Source organism: Zalophus californianus, chromosome 1 (assembly GCF_009762305.2).
Source record: "Zalophus californianus isolate mZalCal1 chromosome 1, mZalCal1.pri.v2, whole genome shotgun sequence".
NCBI classification, from domain to species: Eukaryota; Metazoa; Chordata; class Mammalia; order Carnivora; family Otariidae; genus Zalophus; species Zalophus californianus.
The window spans coordinates 57,162,275-57,182,344 of NC_045595.1; the positions used below are offsets into that span (position 1 = coordinate 57,162,275).

The window sequence follows — 20,070 nt, forward strand, 5'->3', positions numbered from 1 at the left end:
CAGGTGGCTCAGTTGGTTAAGCGTCTGCCTCGGGCTCAGCTCATGACTCCAAGGTCATGGACTCCCTGCTAAGTAGGGAGTCTGCTTCTGCCTCTGCCTCTGCCCCTCCCTCGAGCTCTAATAAATAAATAAAATGTTAAAAAAATTAAAAAACATCATACTTCATATCATGTCTCCAAAACACATGAACAAATTAGATTACCCCTGATACGTAATCACTGGGACTTAGAAAGTCTCATCCTAAACCATTTTTAAACAAGTATTTAAAAACTTGAATATGAAAGAAAAGAAAGTAGAGAAGAGTATTATAGATTCTCATATTCTGTAGGCAAACTTGAAATTAAAAGCAGCATGGGATGTCTCCAGTGGGAAACTATACATTATTTAGACTTTACATTATTTACATAATACTATACATTATTTAGACAAAAGGAAGAGCACTTCCTTTTGTGTCGACTCTAGCCTTCCGCTGCCTGTGACCCAACTGTAAGTTGTAGAGAAGAACCCCTGTGGATACACAAATGAATTCTGCTGGAGAATTCTCTTCCCCTGTGGAAGAGCCAGTTTTGTGTTCATGTGCATGTTCCTTTCAACTTTACTGACTTACATTTAACATCTGTTCTTTGTATTCTTTGGTTGTAACATTTTCCCCATTTTCTTCAATTAATTAAATAAAACCTTTGACGTGTTCATTTCATATTCAGATGACAGTCATGATCTTACCTTTTCTTGAAAAGGATCGTAGATTTAACAGCTAACATTTCTAACAAAGTTTTAAGTATGTTTGGTTTATCTTCAGAAGGAGAGACTACGAGGAGTGATGAGATTCCTAATAATCCAAAGCAGGTCATACAAAGGTTGGTCGGAATGCTATGGCTTCAGGAGTGTGCTCAATACTCTTCCCCAAAAGCAGCTCAGATCTGCTCCTTATTCAGATGCAACACAAACTCTGGGATAATAGACCAACCAAGGGCTTTGAAACTTACTTGGGCAAGTTGAGGTAAATAATCTGTCCTCCTTGGGCCTTTTATAGTGAATTCTATAACATCTGTGGATAGTTTTATCTTTCTGTGCTTCTGTGAAGAATGAGAATGAAGATGTAAAGGAACCAGAGACACCGATGCCTGATACATTACCATTAAGTGGTGTTAAGCTCAGTATCTCCCCCCCTCTGGAATTTCTGGAGCTACTACTGGCTCCTGGTAAAACAACATTCTCCAATTCAGTCCTTCAACCAGTGCAATTACAGAACATATTTTAGTCTTCACTCTTATTTGAGATGAGCCCCATGACTGAGGAAATTTTCCTCAGGAAAATTCTATTCTCAAGAATAGAACTTAAAATTAAAACATATCCCTTCTTGGGGCGCCTGGGTGGCTCAGTTGGTTGAACCTCCAACTTGTGATTTTGGCTCAGGTCATGGTCTCAGGGCCATGGAATTGAGTCCAACATCCAACATCTGGGCTCCACGCTCAGCAGGGAGTCTGCTTGAGATTCCCTCTCCCTCTGCCCCTCCCCCCTCCAGCACACATGCTCTCTCTCTCTCAAGTAAATAAATAAATCTTTTTTTAAAATTTTATGTTTATTTATTTGAAAGAGGGAGAAAGCGAGAGCAGGAACACAAGCAGGGGGAGTGAGAGAGGGAGAAGCAGGCTTCCCGCTGAGCAGAGAGCCCTATGTGGGGCTCGATCCCAGGACCCTGGGATCATGACCTGAACAGAAGGCAGACGCTTAAGACTGCGCCACCCGGGCGCCCTCAAATAAATAAATAAATCTTAACAAAAATATATCCTTTCTTAACATTTAAGGATAAGAAAAACAGCAGCAAGAGTCCAATCAAGAAAGGCGCATCTACAATAAGCAAACACAGCCCTTAGGGATAACGATACGCCTCAGCCAGGACACCTATGCCAAAGTACAATCTACAACAATGGAGCCTAAACAAACTAATGGCCAATAAGAATAGAATAAGTGTTCAACCAAATTTAGGTCTCCTTAGGAATTTAGGAAGTAAGAAAGGAAACATGGCTAAAAAGGGAAGGAAGAAAAACTCAGGCAAAAAGACCTGAAAACTGGGAACATCTACGTGACAGGAGCAGGAACATGAGAGGCTTAAAAAAAAGTGTATGTAGTAGCAATTGGTCAAAAGCTTCCTCATCTCAAGCAAAATAGGATTCCTTCTCTAGCAAAGCAAGGCATGGACCAGAAGGGAATAGAGAGCAATCCTTATACCTTCAGGGTTCTAATGGGCTCTGCAACTACACCTTTTACAAAGGGAGTCCAGCCACACCCAAAGATGGAAAACTCCACAGGGAGAAAAGCCCAGGCTCAGGAAACTCTTCAAAACCACAAAGTTCTTAAATATTTCATGGAAAAGAGGAGTAGTGTAATATTTGCTTTATTTATGTAAAAAAAATACAGTCATTTGTGTACTTGGATTTTTTAGGAAGAGAAAGGGGATTTGCCTTCCAAATTTTACTTTTCTTCAGTTAATGTTGATTCTTTTTCTTTAGGCATTCATTTGACAGCAGAAAGAGCTAGGTTAGAAAACGGGGGGAGATAGATGCGGATGAGGAACCCTGTATCATTTTAGAGCTGGCTAAGTATAGGCATGCTCACATAATGGATGGGTGACTGAGCAACTGACTACTTTGATAACTGGCTTATTTATTACTCCTACAATTTCTGACTCTCCAGCGTATCTGGTGAGGGACACAGATGATAAATGTAAATGCCCCCTGGGCACCTAACTGAGATCCTTCGCTTAGTTTAAAATCTAGTCCTATTTCAAGATTGTCAGAAATGTGGGCTAGGCAGATTTCCTAGGTATCACACCAAAGGCACAATGTGTAGAAGGACTGACTGACAAACTGAACTTCATCAGGATAAACAAATTCTGCTCTTCAAAAGACACTGTTAATACAATGAGAAGACAAATATGGAGAAAATATATGCAATCCACATAGCTGACAACAGACTTAGAACTCTAAAACTCAGTAAGAAAACAAACAACTGGGCGCCTGGGTGGCTCAGTTGGTTTGGGCGACTGCCTTCGGCTCAGGTCATGATCCTGGAATCCCGGGATCGAGTCCCGCATCGGGCTCCCTGCCCAGCAGGGAGTCTGCTTCTCCCTCTGACCCTCTTCCCTCTCGTGCTCTCTCTCATTCTCTCTCTCTCAAATAAATAAATAAAATCTTTAAAAAAAAAAAAAGAAAACAAACAACTCAATAAAATAAATAAGCAAAAGATTAACCAGATACTTCACCGGAAGATGAATAAGCATGTGAAAAGATGAGCAACGTTATTACTAATTATGGAAATGCAAAAACCATGAGATAAAAACTACCAACCTGCTTGAATGGCTAAAAAAAATTTTAATGACCACACCAGGTGTTGGTAAAGATATGGAACAACTGGAGGATGTGGAGCAGTATTGCTGGTGGGAATGTAAGACAGAAAAACCATTTTAAAAATTAAACATATGGGCACCTGGGTGGCTCAGTTGGTTAATCGACTGCCTTAGGCTCAGGTCATGATCCTGAAGTCCCTGGATCGAGTCCCGCATCAGGCTCCCTGCTCGGCAGGGAGTCTGCTTCTCCCTCTGACCCTCCCCCCCCCATGTGCTTTCTCTCTAATAAACAAATAAAATCTTTAAAAAAAAAAAAAAGAAACTGCATTCCCAAAATTGTAAAGAAATAAAAACTTATATATATAGAAAAATAAAATTAAATATAAAAAAAATTAAACATACATTTTGGGGTGATGAAAATATGTTCTGGAATGAAATGTGTTGGTTACACAATCTTGTGAATATACTAAAACATGGGATGCCTGCATGGCTCACTCAGTTAAACATCTGCCTTTGACTCAGGTCATGATCCGGGGATCCTGGGATTAAGTCCCACATCGGGCTCCTTGCTGGGCGGGGAGTCTGCTTCTCCCCGCCTGCTGCTCCCCCTGCTTGTGCTCTCACTCTATCCCTCTCTCCGACAAATAAATCAAATCTTAAAAAAAAAAAATTAAAAATTAAAAAAAACTAAAACGAACCTTGAAAGGATGACTTAACGATTCCCCTCCTAAGTATCTACCCAAGAGAAATGAAAGCTTATGTTTAGACAAAGACTTGTACACACACATGTTCATAACAGGTTTACCTGTAATAGCCAAAAACTGGAAGCAAATGTCCATTACAATTGAAGAATGGAGAATTGTGACCCATCTATATAATGGAATACCATTCAGCTATAAAAAGGAATGAACTATTGATACATTTAACATGGAAGAATCTCAGAATAATGCTGTTGAGTGAAACAAGTCAGACACTTCTCCCCCAAAAGTACATCCACAGTATGTGCATATACATAAAGTACATACACAGATTCCACTTAAATGAAATACCAGAAAATGCAAACTAGAAAGCAAGTCAGTGGTTGCCTGGGGATGGGTAAGGAAGGGGAAGTAGGCAGGAGGGAGGATTTATAAAAGAGCATTAGGAGACTTCTGGGGTAATGGATTTGTTCATCATCTTGACTGTGGTGCAGCTTCACAGACACATGCATACGTCAAAACTCAACCTGTATAGTGTAAATACATACAGTTTACTATATGGCAGTTATACCTCAATTAAGCTATTCTACAAAAAAGAGAAGATAATCAGGGGCTATCTGCAGATATCTGAGGGGATGACATGGAAGAAGCAGTGACCTTGCAACACTTCCCACTTCATTCAGGATGTCAAATCTGGGTTCCGGTTTAGGCTTTTCTTAATTTTCTGCTGCATACACGTTTGTTGTTCTGTTAGCACTAGAGTCACATTACATACAGAAACCTTCCACCCACCCAAATCTGCCCAAGGGGAACATTCTCTCCTGTTCTCAGACTCAAAACTATTTCCTATGTTCCTCTACCCTAACCATTACATCTGCTCTAGTCCTACACATAACTAATCTTCCCCAAACCTCTTTTTTTCATTTGTACAACCCCAGTTTGAATCCTCATTACTTCCTGCCTCTTGTATTTCCTCAGCTTCAGAGTTGCCCTGCTGTATTTAGCCTGTTTTGCTACAAATACATAGTGTTAGCTACCACAGTCAGAGTTCCTCGGGCTAACTCTTCCAGCCCTCCCAGGCTTGGCCCTAGCTCCCTTTCTATTTGCTTAGCACATCCAACTTCCCCTTCTATTGTAACCTGCCTCTCCATACTTTCCTAGTCCCAGCTCCTATAAAGAGCATCTCTGTTGTACTATGACCCAAACCCAGCAACTCCTGATTAGACTAGAGGTAAACAACTGACTGAAAAGAAAGTCAATCCATCGTAGGGGCTGAACCATTCAGACTCACAATGGAATCTGAATGCCAACATGCAGCATGGTCAAGCAGTGCCAAGCACTAGGCACAAAAACTGCAGCAACAGATGGTGTCAGGCAAGTAAAACCCAGGTGAAAGTCGAAAGAAAAGAACCCACTTCATACCCACTAGGATGACTATAATCAGGACAGACAGTAACAAGTGCTGATGAGCATGTGGAGAGACTGGAACCCCACACACTGCTGGGGCAAAGGTGTACTGGTGCAGCCGCTCTGCAAAGGTCTGGCAGTCCCTCAGAAAGTTAAACAGAGAGTCAGCCTATGACCCAGCAATTCCATTCCTAGAGACGAACCCAAGAGAAATGAAATGATACATCCACACAAAAACCTGCACACAAATGTTCACAGCATCATTATTCATAACAGCCAAAAACGAGGAAACCACCTAACTGTGTACCAACATTTGGTGCTGAACAGAGAACAAGCTCTGAGAAAGCAGAATCATTTGGACCCTTAGGGAACCTAAAGAAATCAAAAAGGGAGAGATGAGAACCCATGCAGTGTTCCACAGAGATGACAACCTTCCCCCTCCCATTAAGCTGGGCTGGAAACGAATTCCCTAAGATTCTCTCCAGTATCCTTCTGGTAATTCTTCCCAGCCAGTCCACGTGAGTGATGAGTAGTGCAGAGACAGCCTGGACTGCACACACTGTTCCCATCCCTGGAAAGAAACAGCGCTCTTAGCCACAACTTTCTCACTTTGCCAAACTCAGTCCCTTTCCAGTGCCCTAGACTTTTCTACTTCTGAATCTGCCGGTGACACTGTTTTTAACTGGAATGGCCTTCTTGCCCCTTCTCCCACCTACCCTCCTCCCTAACCCAACTCGGAAAACACAATTAAATAATGCCTCCTAAACTGAACAAATCGCTGTCTTCAGTTGGCCTCTCTACCTACACAAGCAAAAAATTAACGTTAACACTGATGTGCTCCACTGAATCAGACACTCAAAAACAGCAGCCTCAGTAAAGAATAAATAAATGTTTGCCAAATTGCATTACTCCGGAGGACAGAACCTGAACCAGCTGTTTAACAAGAAAGTTTTGAGGGGCTCCTGGGTGGCTCAGTCAGTTGAGTGTCTGACTCCTGATTTTGGCTCAGGTCATGATCTCAGGGTCATGAGTTTGAGCCCCATGATGGGCATGGAGACTTAAAAAAAAGGAATATAGAAGGAATGACTGAAACAGAAAAAAATCATTTTGCAACCTTAATGAAAATGAAAGGTTCAGATCAAGATCATCAATGATTGCTAATGCCATAGGTGAAAGGTGGGTTTAGGGAACTAAAGATCTACATGTCACCAAAACAGCACCTCACAGATCACTTCCTAATCACAGAGGTTGGGAAGGAAGAGCTGTATATAGCTGTGACCATCTTAATATAGTGATTAAACTTATCTTCACTAATAGTGAGACAATCAGACATTATGAAATATTCTCATCAAAAACATATAACCTAAATTTACCCAAGCTTAGATCTACATATCAGGGCTAGAGGAACACATTAAATATCAAATGATACAACCAGCCAAACCCAGAATGTGGAACATTCTATTAAGACAACTGGCTTGATTTTTTCAAAGCTAAAGGTAATGACATAAAAGGAGGGAGAGGGAAGGGACCACATTCTAGATGAAAAGACTTAAGCATTTAGGGGTGAAGTGTCATGATAATATCTAATTTATTTATTTATTTTTAAAGATTTTATTTGAGAGAGCAAGCGCACATGTGCGGATGAGCAGGGGTGAGGGGTAGATGGAGGCAGACTCCCCACTAAGCAAGGAGCCCAATGTGGGCGGAAGACAGATGCTTAACTGACTGAGCCACCCAGGCACCCCTCTAATTTACTTTGTATTAGTTCAACCAAATACAGTTGACTCTGAACAACACAGGTCTGAACTGTGTGGGTCCACTTATATGTTGACTTTTTACAGTACAGTACTGTAAATGTATTTTCTTTTCCCTAGCTTACTTTATTGTAAAAACACTCACGTATATAATATATATAAAAATATATATTTAAATATATATATGTAACATACAAGTGTTAATCGACTCTTTATCGGTGAGGCTTCTGTCAACTGTAGTCTATTACTACTTAAGTTTTTGGAGAGTCAGAAGTTATACTAGAATTTGACCCACATGCAGGGTTGGTACCCTTAAGCCCTGCATTGTTCAAGGGTCAACTGCTGAAATTAGGTAGGAATGTGTGTGTTCGTGTATTTTAAAAAGAGACGGCTACTCCACATTAGAGGAAGGGTAGCTTCCTGAAGCAGTGCTGTTGGAGCATGATCTCTGATCAGATCACAATCTGGTTAAAGAGTAATCCCCAGGATCCCCCAACTTCACAGGGGCTGGTTAGACCTGCCAGGGAATGTCAACATGCAGAAATGCCTCAAACCAAGCCAAGGTGTGCTTAACCAGTTGTCAGTCCCCCTCTCCAGGCAAGAAGGCCCTGACTACTAATTCAGATTTAAGTAATCCTTCACATCATTCTATTATTCCTGCCTGTTTTTGTTTGTGTGTTTTAGATGGCTGCAGCTGTAATAACAGAAGTGGGTGAGAGGTTTGTAATAAAGAATACATAACATGGTTTAGTTTATTATGTTGGGGAAGAAGGGCCTGAAAGGGAATGAATACTGGTAAACATGGGAAGGGTGAGCAAAACCCTTAAGTTTCCATCTTCTCCCCTTCCCTTATCCTTCACCCTTACCGTTTTTCATCTTTAATCTTCACACAACAAAACCTACCTGTAGCCTAGAACAAACTGACCTGTCCTTTTTAGCTCAATATTGCCAGAAGTAACCTCACCCCAAGAGGTTTTCAAATTTTCTAGCATAAAGCTATAGAAAGCATTCTTACTGTATTATAACTTATATTATGATTTACTGTGGTAAAATATGCATAACATAAAATTTACCATTTTAACCTCCTTAGCTTTATAAACAAATTCTCACATCTACAACTCAATTTTCTTCCTCACTTGTAAGAGAGCCTTCCTGACCACCTCTTAGGGTTGTAGGGAGGATTCCATGTGCAAATACAGGTGAAGCAGCTTTGTAAACAATAAAACACTTTACATAGATACACAAGTTACCTGAAGTCAGTACGGGACTGACATAGGGAATGACATGATTTTGCCTTGCTCCCCCGCACCCCCACAAAGAGGATTAGATTTAAAAAGATTTCAATTACCATTAGTCTGAAATGTTTTTGAATCCATTAACCTAGAGACTAAGGGTTTTCCTGTAGCTCTCACTCACCCAAAAGCGACCCATTCTTTCATTTCTACATCTCACTTCTGTTATGGTTGGTGGATGAACTTCCTCACTTTTACTCAAAGGCTTAACCATCAAAAGCCTGCTGGTTAGGTGACTCAACTGACTTTCTGCCAGAGTATTTCCGGCTGTTCACAAACCAGACACTAGTTCTCTGAATTGTAACAAGTATCTGAGAAACATGGGACACCTGGGTGGCTCAGTCGGTTAAGTGTCTGCCTTCAGCTCAGGTACTGGGCTCCCTGCTCAGTGGGGAGTCTGCTTCTCCCTCTGCCTTCCACTCTCCCTGCTTGTGCGTTCTTTCTCTGACAAGTAAGTAAAATCTTAAAAAAAAAAAAAAAAAGTATCTGACAGGGCGCCTGAGTGGCTCAGTTGTTTAGCAACTGCCTTTGGCTCAGGTCATGGTCCCAGGGTCCTGGGATCAAGCCCCGCATCGGGCTCCCTGCTCTGCGGGAAGCCTGCTTCTCCCTCTCCCACTCCCCCTGCTTGTGTTCCCTCTCTCGCTGTGTCTCTCTGTCAAATAAATAAATAAAATTTAAAAAAAAAGTATCTGAGAAACAGAGGTATGTAAAGGATCAGTATAAGGATGCTCTGGGACCTGTCCTTAAAAGAGTGACTCTATTATTAATGTCAAGTTTATTAGTCAGGGTTGTCCAAAGAAACAGAACCAACAGAACCACCAAGATGGAGAAAGAGAACCTAATGGCTCTGCTGGCAACATATATATAAGGTCATATTTTGCCAATTACCTTCAAGTGAGATTTAAAATATATTGTTAAAAATAAACTTCATATACCAGGGCGCCTGGGTGGCTCAGGTTAAGCGTCTGCCTTCGGCTCGGGTCATGATCCCAGGGTCCTGGGATCGAGCCCCTGCATAGGGCTCCCTGCTCGGCTGGGGGCCTGCTTCTCCCTCTCCCTCTGTCCCTGCTTGTGTTCCCTCTCTCACTGTGTCTCTGTCAAATAAATAAATAAAATCTTTTAAAAAAATAAACTTCATGTATATGATTTACATATGTAACAATGTATAAGATCACATAAATACATACAGGATTATATATATACATATATAAAGTTTATATAAGTGACATTTATTACAAGTAAGTAGCTCACACAATTATGGAGGCCAAGGAGTCCCGAGATCTGCAATCTGAGGGCCTGACAACCAGGAGATCCAGTCTGAGTCTGAAGGCACAAGAAAACCTTCAAATAGAGTGAACTTTCTCTTGTTCACGCTTTTTGTTCTATTCAGGACTCTAACAACTGGGATGAGGGCAATCTGCTTTGCACAGTCTACAGATTCAAATATTAATCTCTTCCAGAAAGACCCTCACAGATAGATCCAGAGTAATGCTTTAACCAAATAACTGGGCATCCCTGCCCCAGTCAAGCTGCCACATAAAATTAACCAGTCGGCCAGGGTTAGATATGAAAAGCTAACAGAAGCTCACCCATTTGAGGTTTCAGGTAAAAAAATGGGGAACCGTAATGCTCAAGCACAGGCCCAACTCTTTAGGCTGAAAAGGAAATGCTACAGAACAGAAATGTCAAAAGTTTCAAAACACTTTCCTTCTATTTCTAAAGTTATTGAAGAGAAGGTTTAAAAGGACTGAAACTGTGCTAGTTAAGATTTTGGCAAAATAAAGACTGCCTGCCAAACTGGATCACCAATGCACAGCTTGTTTCGGACCACATTTTAGAAACATCATTGCTAAATACTAATTCAAGGTGGAAACACAAAACTACCATGACAAAAAGGAAAAGGGATGAACATTCCATATTCCATAACTACACATGCTTTTCCACCACATCACACTGCACAGCTGAGCACACTGTGAGGTGGTAATACATAATTTATGAAATCACATTTCAAGGTCAGAGATCCGTCAGTTAAGATGCAGTCTGGCTTTATTTGAGAGGAAGAGTCTGTATGAAGAGAAGGTACTGATCTTAATTTCATTTGTAAGAACATCACACTGTGGTGCAACATCACCATCTATTTCCAGAACTTTTTTCATCACGGCAAACAGAAACTCCATACAGATTAAGCAATGATTATGCAGGTCCTGCTCCCCTAGCCCTTAATAATCTCTATTCTACTTTCTGTCTATGAATTTTCCTTTTTTAAATAGCTCATGGAAGTGGGTATCTGTCCTCATGTATGGCGTATCTCAGCATGATGTTTTCAATTTCATCTACACTGTAGCATGCATCAGAACTTCATTCTTTTATATGGTGAATAATACGCCATTGCAAGTAAATACATCTTGCTTATCCTTTTTTATTTATTTTATTTAAATTCAAGTTAGTTAACATAAAATGTGTTTTATTTATTCTTTTATCTGCTGATGATGCGGGTTGTTTCTACTTTTTGACTCTCTTGAATAATTCTGCTATGAACAACAGTATATCAGTATCTGTTTTGAGATCCTGTTTTCAAATCTTTTGGGTATATACCTAAAAGTGGGTTTGCCAAGACATACAGTAACTCTGTTTAAACTTTTAAGGAACAACCAAACAGCTTTCCATAGCGCCAGCACCGTTTCAATTTCTTAGCAGCAATAGACAAAAGTCCCAATTTCTCCAGATCCTCACCAACACGTGTTTTATTTATGTATTTATTTATTTATTTGAGAGAGAGAGAAAGAGCATGAGAAAGCACAAGCAGGGGGAGTGGCAGAGGAAGAAGCAGACTCCCCAGTGAGCAAGGAGCCCGAGCCAATGCGGGGCTCAATCCCAGAACCCTGGGATCATGATTTGAGCCAGAAGCAGACACAGATGCTAACGCTTAACTGACTGAGCCACCCAGGTGTCCCCCCCCCACCTTAAATAACAGCCATCACCAACAGGCACATGAAAAAGTGCTCAACATCACTTGGCATCAAAGACATACAAATCAAAACCACAACGAGATACCAGCTCACACCAGTCAGAATGGCTAAAATTAACAAGTCAGGAAATGACAGATGTTGGCGAGGATGCGGAGAAAGGGGAACCCTCCTACACTGTTGGTGGGAATGCAAGCTGGTGCAGCCACTCTGGAAAAGAATATGGAAGTTCCTCAAAAAGTTGAAAAGAGAGCTACCCTACGACCCAGCAATTGCACTACTGGGTATTTACCCCAAAGATACAAATGTAGTAATCCAAAGGGGCACGGGCACCCCAATGTTTATAGCAGCAATGTACACAAAAGCCAAACTATGGAAAGAACCCAGATGTCCATCTACAGATGAATGGATAAAGAAGATGTGGCATATACATATACAATGGGATATTATGCAGGCATCAAAAAATTGAAATCTTACCATTTGCAACGACATGGATGGAACTAGAGGGTATTATGCTAAGCGAAATAAGTCAATCAGAGAAAGACAATTATCAAATGATCTCACTGATACATGGAATTTGAGAAAGCAGAGGATCATAGGGGAAGAGAGGAAAAAATGAAACAAGAAGAAACCAGAGAGGGAGACAAACCATAGGAGACTCTTAATCTCAGGAAACAAACTGAGGGTTGCTGGAGTGGAGGGGGGCAGGAGGGATGGGGTGGCTGGGTGATGGACACTGGGGAGGGTATGTGTTGTGGTGAGTGCTGTGAATTGTGTAAGATTAATGAATCACAGACCTGTACCCCTGAAACAAAAATACATGTTAATTAAAAAATAAAAAATAAAATAAATGCCATCATAGCCAGTGTGAAGTGGTATCTCATTGTAGGTTTAATTTGTATTTCCCTAATGACTAGTGATATGCATTTTTGTGGTGTGAATTAGCCATTTGCATATCTTCTTTGAAGAAATGTCTATCCAGGTCTTGTGCCCCTTTTGAATCGTGCTTTGTTATTGAGTTGGAGTTCTTAAATATTCTGAATATGAACTCCTTATCAGATATATGATTTACAGATATTTTCTCATTCTGGGGATTGTCTTTTTACTCTTGATAGTGTCCTTTGAAGCACAGTTTTTAATTTTGATAAAGTCCAATTTACCTGTTTTTCCTGTTGTTGCCTGTGCTTTCAGTGTCATAGCCACAAAATCACTGTCAAATCCAAAGTCATAATTTTTCCCCTAAGTTTTCTTCTAAGAATTTTATACTTTTTTAAAAAAGATTTTATTTATTTATTTGAGAGAGAGAATGAGAGAGAGAGCACAAGAGGGAAGAGGGTCAGAGGGAGAAGCAGACTCCCTGCTGAGCAGTGAGCCCGATGCGGGACTCGATCCTGGGACTCCAGGAGCATGACCTGGGCCGAAGGCAGTCGCTTAACCAACTGAGCCACCCAGGCGCCCCAAGAATTTTATACTTTTAACTCTTTGGTTTTGATCTAATTTTTGCACATGGTGATAGGTAAGGGTTAAGCTCTTCTTTTGCAGGTAGATGTTTCCCCAGTACCATTACCATTTGTTGAAGACACTGTCCTTTTACCACTAAATGGGACTTTTCGTACCTTTGTGGAAGTTCAACTGATCCTGTACGTGAAAGTCAATTTCTGGGCTCTATATTCCATTGATCTACACATGTATCCTTATGCCAGTACCACAATGTTTTATTATAGCTTTGCAGAAAGTTTTGAAGTCATGAAGTGGGAAGACTTCAACTTTGTTTTGAGCTTTTAAGATTGTTTTCACTATTCAGGGTCCCATGATTTTCTTTATGAATTTTAGGATGCATTTTTCTATTTCTGTGAAAAACAAGTCACTGAAATTTTAATAAAGATTGAACTGAATTTGTAGAAGGCTTTGGGAGTATTGTCATCCTAATAAAATTAAGTTTTCTAACCCAAAAACGTGACATGTCTTTTTATATCTTGTTTAATTTTTTCCAGCAATTTTACAGTTTTCAGTTTATAGGTCTTTCACACACCAAGTTAATTTTTAAAATTCAGTTTTCAAAAATTTTTAATTCCAGTATAGTTAACATGCAGTGTTGTATTAGTTTCGGGTGTACAATATAGTGACTCATCACTTCCATACATCATCCAGTGCTTATCACAAGTGCACCCCTTAATCCCCATCACCAATTTCACCCATCCCCCCCCCACCCACCTCCCCTCTGGTAATCATCAGTGTGTTCTCTATAGTTAACAGTCTGTTTCTTGGTTTGTCTCTCTTTGTTTTAGCCTTTGCTCATTTGTTTTATTTCCTAGATGCCATATATGAATGAAATCAGATGGTATCCGTCTTTCCTACCAAGCTAATTTTACTTTTTTTGATGCTATTTTAAGGGGAACTGTTTTCCTGGTTTCCTCTTTGGATAGTTCATTGTTAGTATATAGAAATGCAACTGGTTTTTGTGTTCTCACTTTCCATCCTGCAACTTTGATTAATTAGTTTATTAGCTCTAACAGGTTTTTATTTTTTAGTATGAAATCTTCAGATATTCTACATATATAAGATCATGTCACCTGCAACAGAGATAATTTTACTCCTTCCTTTCCCATTTGGATGTCTTTTATTTCCTTTTCTTGCCAAACTGCTCTGGTTAGAACCTCTAGTACTATTATGAATAGAAGTGGAGGCAGTGGGCATCCTTGCCTTTTCCCTGAACTAAATCAGAGTCTTTTACTACTATGATGTTCACTGGGTGCTTTTCATATATGGCTTTTATTATACTGAAGTGATCATCTTCTATTCCTAGTGTTTTGAGTCACGGAAGGCTGAATTTTGTCAAAGGCTTTTTCTGCATCAATTGAGATGATCATGTGTTTTTCTTGTTCCTTTCACTTTGTTAATGTGGTGTACTATATTGATCACTTTTTCAATGTGCAATCATCCTAGCATTCCAGGAACAAATCCCACTTGCTCATGGTGTATAAATCCTTTTAACAGGCGGCTTAATATTTAGTTTGCTGGTATTTTACTCAAGATCTTTGAGTCATTGTTTATAAGGGCTACTGACCTGTAGTTTAACTTTTTTTGTAGCCTTTGCCTGGTCCTGGTATCAGAGCAATGTTGGCTCACAGAATGATTTAGTAAGTGTTCCTCCCTCTTTGATTTCTGGGAAGAATGTGAGGATTGGTGTTAGTTCTTTAAATGTTAGCATTCACCAGTGAATACATCAGGTCCAGGGCTTTTCTTTGTTGGTAGGTTTTGGGTAACTGATTTGATCTCTTTTTTTTTTCTATTTAAAGATTTTATTTATTTGAGAGAGAGAGAGCACATGAGAGGGGGGAGGGTCAGAGGGCAAAGCAGACTCGCTGGCGAGCAGGGAGCCCGATGCGGGGACTCGATCTAGGGACTCCAGGATCATGACCTGAGCCGAAGGCAGTCAGTCGCCCAACCAACTGAGCCACCCAGGCGCCCCCTGATTTGATCTCTTTACTTGACAAGTATGATTTTTATTGAGTTGGTTTTGGTAGTTTGTGTTTCCAGGACCTTATTAATTTCATCCAGGTTATTAAATCTGTTGGTGTACAAGTGTTCATAGGACTCTCTTATAATCCTTTTTTTCCCCTGTAGAACTGGTAGTAACATCCCCACAGAGTTAATTTCTGATTTTAGAAATAGGAGGGTTTTTTTTTTCTCAGTCAATCCAGCCGGAAATCTGTCTGCTCTAATCTTTATTATTTCCTTTCCTTCTATTAGCTTTGGGTTTGTTCTTTTTCTAATTCCACAGGAAGTAAAGTTAGGTTGCTGATTAGAGGATGCTTCTTCTTGGGTGGCTCAGTTGGTTAAGCATCTGACTCTTGGTTTCGGCTCAGCTCATAATTCTCAGGGTTGTGAGACTGAGCCCTGAATGGGGCTCTGTGCTCAGTCCGGGGTCTGCTGGCGATTCTCTCCCACTCCTCCCCCTCTGCGAACCACCACCCCCCACCCCCGCGCCTGTGTGTGCTCCTTCTCAAATACATAACTAAAATCTTAAAAGAGAGGTTTCCTTTTTTCTTTTTTTAATGTTAGCATGTATCACTATGAATTTCCCCCTTAGCACTGCTTTGCTGTGTCGCATAAGTTTTAGTATATTGTGTTTTCGTTTTATTCATCTCTTAAGTATTTAAAAATTTCCCTTGTGATTTCATCTTTGGCCCACTGGTTCTTTAAGAGTGTGCTGTTTTACATCCACAGATTTGTGAATTTTCCAGTTTTCCTCCTGTTACTGATTTCCAACTTCATCTCACTGTGGTCAGAAGAGAAATTTTTATGGTATCTGTCTTGCCACCAACCTTTAAATTGTGGCCTAACACCAGGTGTGTCCTAGAGAAGGTCCCATGTGCACCTGAGAAGAATGCATGCGCTGTTGTTGAGTGGGGTCCTATGTGTGTCTGTTAGATCTGGCTGGGTTACTGTTGTTCAAGTTCTCTATTTCCTCACTTCTCTGTTCTCTGGTTCTACCCACTCTTGAATATCATTGTGAAATTACCTATTTCTCCCTTCAGTTCTGTCAATTTTTGCTTCATATAATTTTTTTTCATTTTAACAGTTTTTATTTTTTTAAAAAGATTTTATTTACTTGACGGACAGAGAGAGAGCATAAGCAGGGGGAGCAGCAGAAAGAGAGGGAGAAGCAGGCTCCCAGGACCCTGGAATCATGACCCAAGCCAGAGGCAGACGCTTAACCGACTCAGCCACCCAGGCGCCCCTGTAACAGTTTTTATTTAAAGTTGCATATAAGATTACTCCTGTCATCTTCTCAATTCTTTCTTCCTTATATCTGCCCTTTTCTTTTCCTACTTGGCAAGATTTGGCTTCATGTTCAAGGATCTTTTGGCAGTCTTTGTCCAGTTTTAGTCTAGTGATAACCACCTTGCTAAAGTCAATATCCACATGGACAGTTGTGCCATTTGCCTTTTCTCGCTGTACTCATTCAATGTAGATAACATACTTCTTCCTGTAAACCTGGGCTACTTTGCCAATTTGCTGACCTTTGTAGTGTCCTCGCACAACCTGCACTTCATCATCCTTTCGGACGGGCACGGACTGAACGTTTTACTTCTGTCCCAGCTCTTTGGAAAGAGGCGAAGACATGCTCCTCCTGCAAATTTTTTGGGAAGGTGCACTGAAATGCCGTTTATGATTCTTGCTCCAGTCAGAAGTCACAAAGGGATTGAACTTCATTTTGGCCACTGGCGCTTCAGTGATGGCCACAAAAGGGAAGGGCTGCGTCATATAATTTGATGACCTATCATTAGATGTAACAAATGTTTACCATTATTTTAACTTCTTGCTGTACTGAACCTTTTATTAACATATGTTCTTCTTTGTCTCTCGTAAATTTTTTTTATTTAAAATCTATCTTGAGGGGCACCTGGGTGGGCTCAGTCAGTTAAGCATCTGTCTGCCTTCGGCTCAGGTCATGATCTTGGGGTCCTGGGATCCAGCCCCGCATCAGACTCCCTGCTCAGCGGGGAGTCTGCTTCTCCCTCTCCCTCTGTTCCCCTTGCTTGTGCTCTCTTTCTGACAAATAAATAAAATCTTTAAAAATTTATCTTGACTCATTTCAGTACAGCTGAAATAAAACCAGCTCTCTTTTGGTTACTATTTATGTGAATTATCTTTTCCCACTCTTTCATATTCAAATTTTGTGTGTCTTTGGATCTAAACTGAGTCTCTTGTAAATAAATAGTTGGATCAGGTTTTTCTATCCAATCTGCCAATCTGTCTTTTCAGAGTTTAATGCATTTATATTTAAAGAAATTACTGATAAGGAAGGACTTATTTCTGTCACTTTGGTGTTTGTGTTCTATAGGCCTTATAGCTTTTTGATTATTCTGCATGACTATCTTCTTTTGTGTTCAGCTGATTTTTTTTTGTAGTAAAACATTTTAACTCCCTTCTCATTTCCTTTTGTGTGTATTCTATAGCTATTTTCCTTGTCATTACCCCTCAGTTTTACAGATATTAATAACGTACCTTATTGTGTCGTATGCAACAAAACCCTTTCCTATAGTACTGTGATGCTAACAGAGTTGTATCATCATTTTGGGACCAGAGTTTAAGCAAAATGAAACGAGTATTTTCAGTGTAAACACTGAGGTCTTTAAAGCCAGAAATTATTACAGATTTCCAAACAAGAAAGAAAAAGCCCACTGAAGCACCACACGTTTTAATTTTCAATAAAGTAAACATTACTCTCTAATAATGATCCACCTAAACAAAAAGCTCTTTGGAATCCTTTAAGGGGAAAAAAAAACCCTGACTGGGTGGCTCTGTCAGTTAAGCATCTGACTCTTGATTTCAGCTCAGGTCATGATCTCAGGGCTGTGAGACTGAGCCCTGCACTGGGCACCCTGCTCAGCAGGGAGTCTGCTTCAGATTCTCTTCTCTCCCTCTCTCTCAAATAAATAAATCTTAAAAAAAAAAAAAAAAGGTCAAGACCAAAAAGAAAGAAAACCATTGTAGATTATCCCCAGCCATTATCAGCCCATTTCTTGCCCTGCACCACTGTGATGGAATTACAAAGACCCATTTGGGCCCCTGTCTAGGCCTAGGTTTTTGGTCCTTATAGCTCAGAAAGCTGATTTCTGGTGACCTGATGGACTTTAGTAACCTGACAGGTTGTTTACTCCTTTTTTTCTTTCCATCTTATTTTTCTTTGTTCTACTTTCTTATTTTTCATTGTCTTTTCTCATTTCTATTCTTTTGTTAGCATAGTCTAAGTGTAATTATTATTTTATATCATTAGTATTAGTGTTGTTAGCACAATTAGTATCACCAGTTAGTACAGTTAGCAGATCACCATGCAGCACGGCCTTACAGCCATCTCTGCTAACAAATTACCCATATCTAAAATTATGAGCTCCTCGAGATCACTGGCCAGGGTAACTGCCAATGGTGAGGTTGGCCCAGCACATCTTGACTGGGACAGAGGCTGTGAAGGTCATTAAGAACAGTCAGCAGAGAGTGAAATAAGTCAGTCAGAGAAAGACATGTACCATATGACTTCACTGATATGAGGAATTCTTAATCTCAGGAAACAAACTGAGGGTTGCTGGAGTGGTCGGGGGTGGGAGGGAGGGGATGGCTGGGTGATAGACATTGGGGAGGGTATGTGCTATGGTGAGCGCTGTGAATTGTGCAAGACTGTTGAATCACAGATCTGTACCTCTCAAACAAATAATGCAATATATGTTAAGAGAAAAAAAGAAGAAGATAGCAGGAGGGGAAGAATGAAGGGGAGTAAGTCGGAGGGGGAGACGAACCATGAGAGAGGATGGACTCTGAAAACCAAACTGAGGGTTCTAGAGGGGAGGGGGGGTGGGGGGATGGGTTAGCCTGGTGATGGGTATTAAAGAGGGCACATTCTGTGTGGAGCACTGGGTGTTATGCACAAACAATGAATCATGGAACACTACATCAAAAACTAATGATGTAATGTATGGTGATTAACATAACAATAAAAAATTTTTTAAAAAAAGTCAGCAGAGCACCCCCAGTTTCCAGGGACTTTTCTAAGACGCACACAGCACAAAGGCCTTGAATCACACCAATATTGTAAAGCTGAGGTGACTGACACTGAGCAAGCACTATTCCTTGTCTTGGAGTACGTTAGTGGAGGAGACATGTTTATTTACAATGGACCACAGCCACATGACAAAGAAAGAGGCCAGAGGCAAATTCCAGCAGCTAGTATCCACTGTGCAGTACTGCCACCAGAATGGTATAATTCACAGGAACCTGAAACCAGAGAACCTTCTTTGTGACACTCAGCTGAATGTAAAAATTGCAGACTTTGGCCTCAGCAGTGAGTTCACCACTGGCCATAAGCAGAACACCAACTGTAACAGCCTCCCTTATACTACCCCAGAACCCTTCCTGTGACAAAAGTACAATGATCCAAGGTCACTTGGGCAGCTCAGATAGTTAAGTGCCCAACTCTTGATTTCGGCTCAGGTCATGATCTCAGGGCTTGAGCCCCACATCGCCCAGCATGGAGCCTGCTTAAGATTCTCTTTCTCTCTCCCACTGCCCCCACCCCCCCAAATCCACTATGGTGGATGTGTGAAGCATGGTAATCATTCTGTCACCATGGTTACTGGTGTCCCTGCCTTTTGTGGGAGAGGACTTCAGGGAGCTACGGAAGCAGATCCTGAGGGGGCAATACCACATTCCAATGTTCTTTATCTCTTGAATGTGAAAACCTCGAGAAAACTGATGACCCTCAACTGCAGTGATAGAGGAACGTTAGAAAATATTATGAGGGATCCAAGGATAAATATGGGCCAGGAAGAGAAACTCAGATCTTACAGAGTGCCTCATGACAACAAGGACCCCTGGGGTGACAAAAGTGATGATGAACATGGGCTATGGGTGGGACCAGATCCAGGACTCATGAACAGCACAGAGGTATGAGAGTGCGATGGCCACCTAAGTGATCCCAAGCTCAAGAAACCCAAGGTAAAGGGCCACTCCCATCACAATAAGCCCCTCCTCCCCTTCTGCTAACCCTAACAGTTGCATTCTTTCCCCAACCTAGAAGGTTTAGCAGGTGTCTTGACGATG

General features: G+C 40.8%; 1 protein-coding gene and 1 pseudogene across 1 annotated transcript in view; both read right to left on the reverse strand.

Annotated features, from left to right (window-relative positions):
- Positions 1-20,070, reverse strand: part of RAB7A (RAB7A, member RAS oncogene family) — a 76,144-nt gene that overhangs the window by 33,761 nt on the left and 22,313 nt on the right. The gene's annotated exons all lie outside the window — the stretch shown is intronic.
- LOC113916035 lies at positions 1,837-16,820 on the reverse strand (annotated as a pseudogene).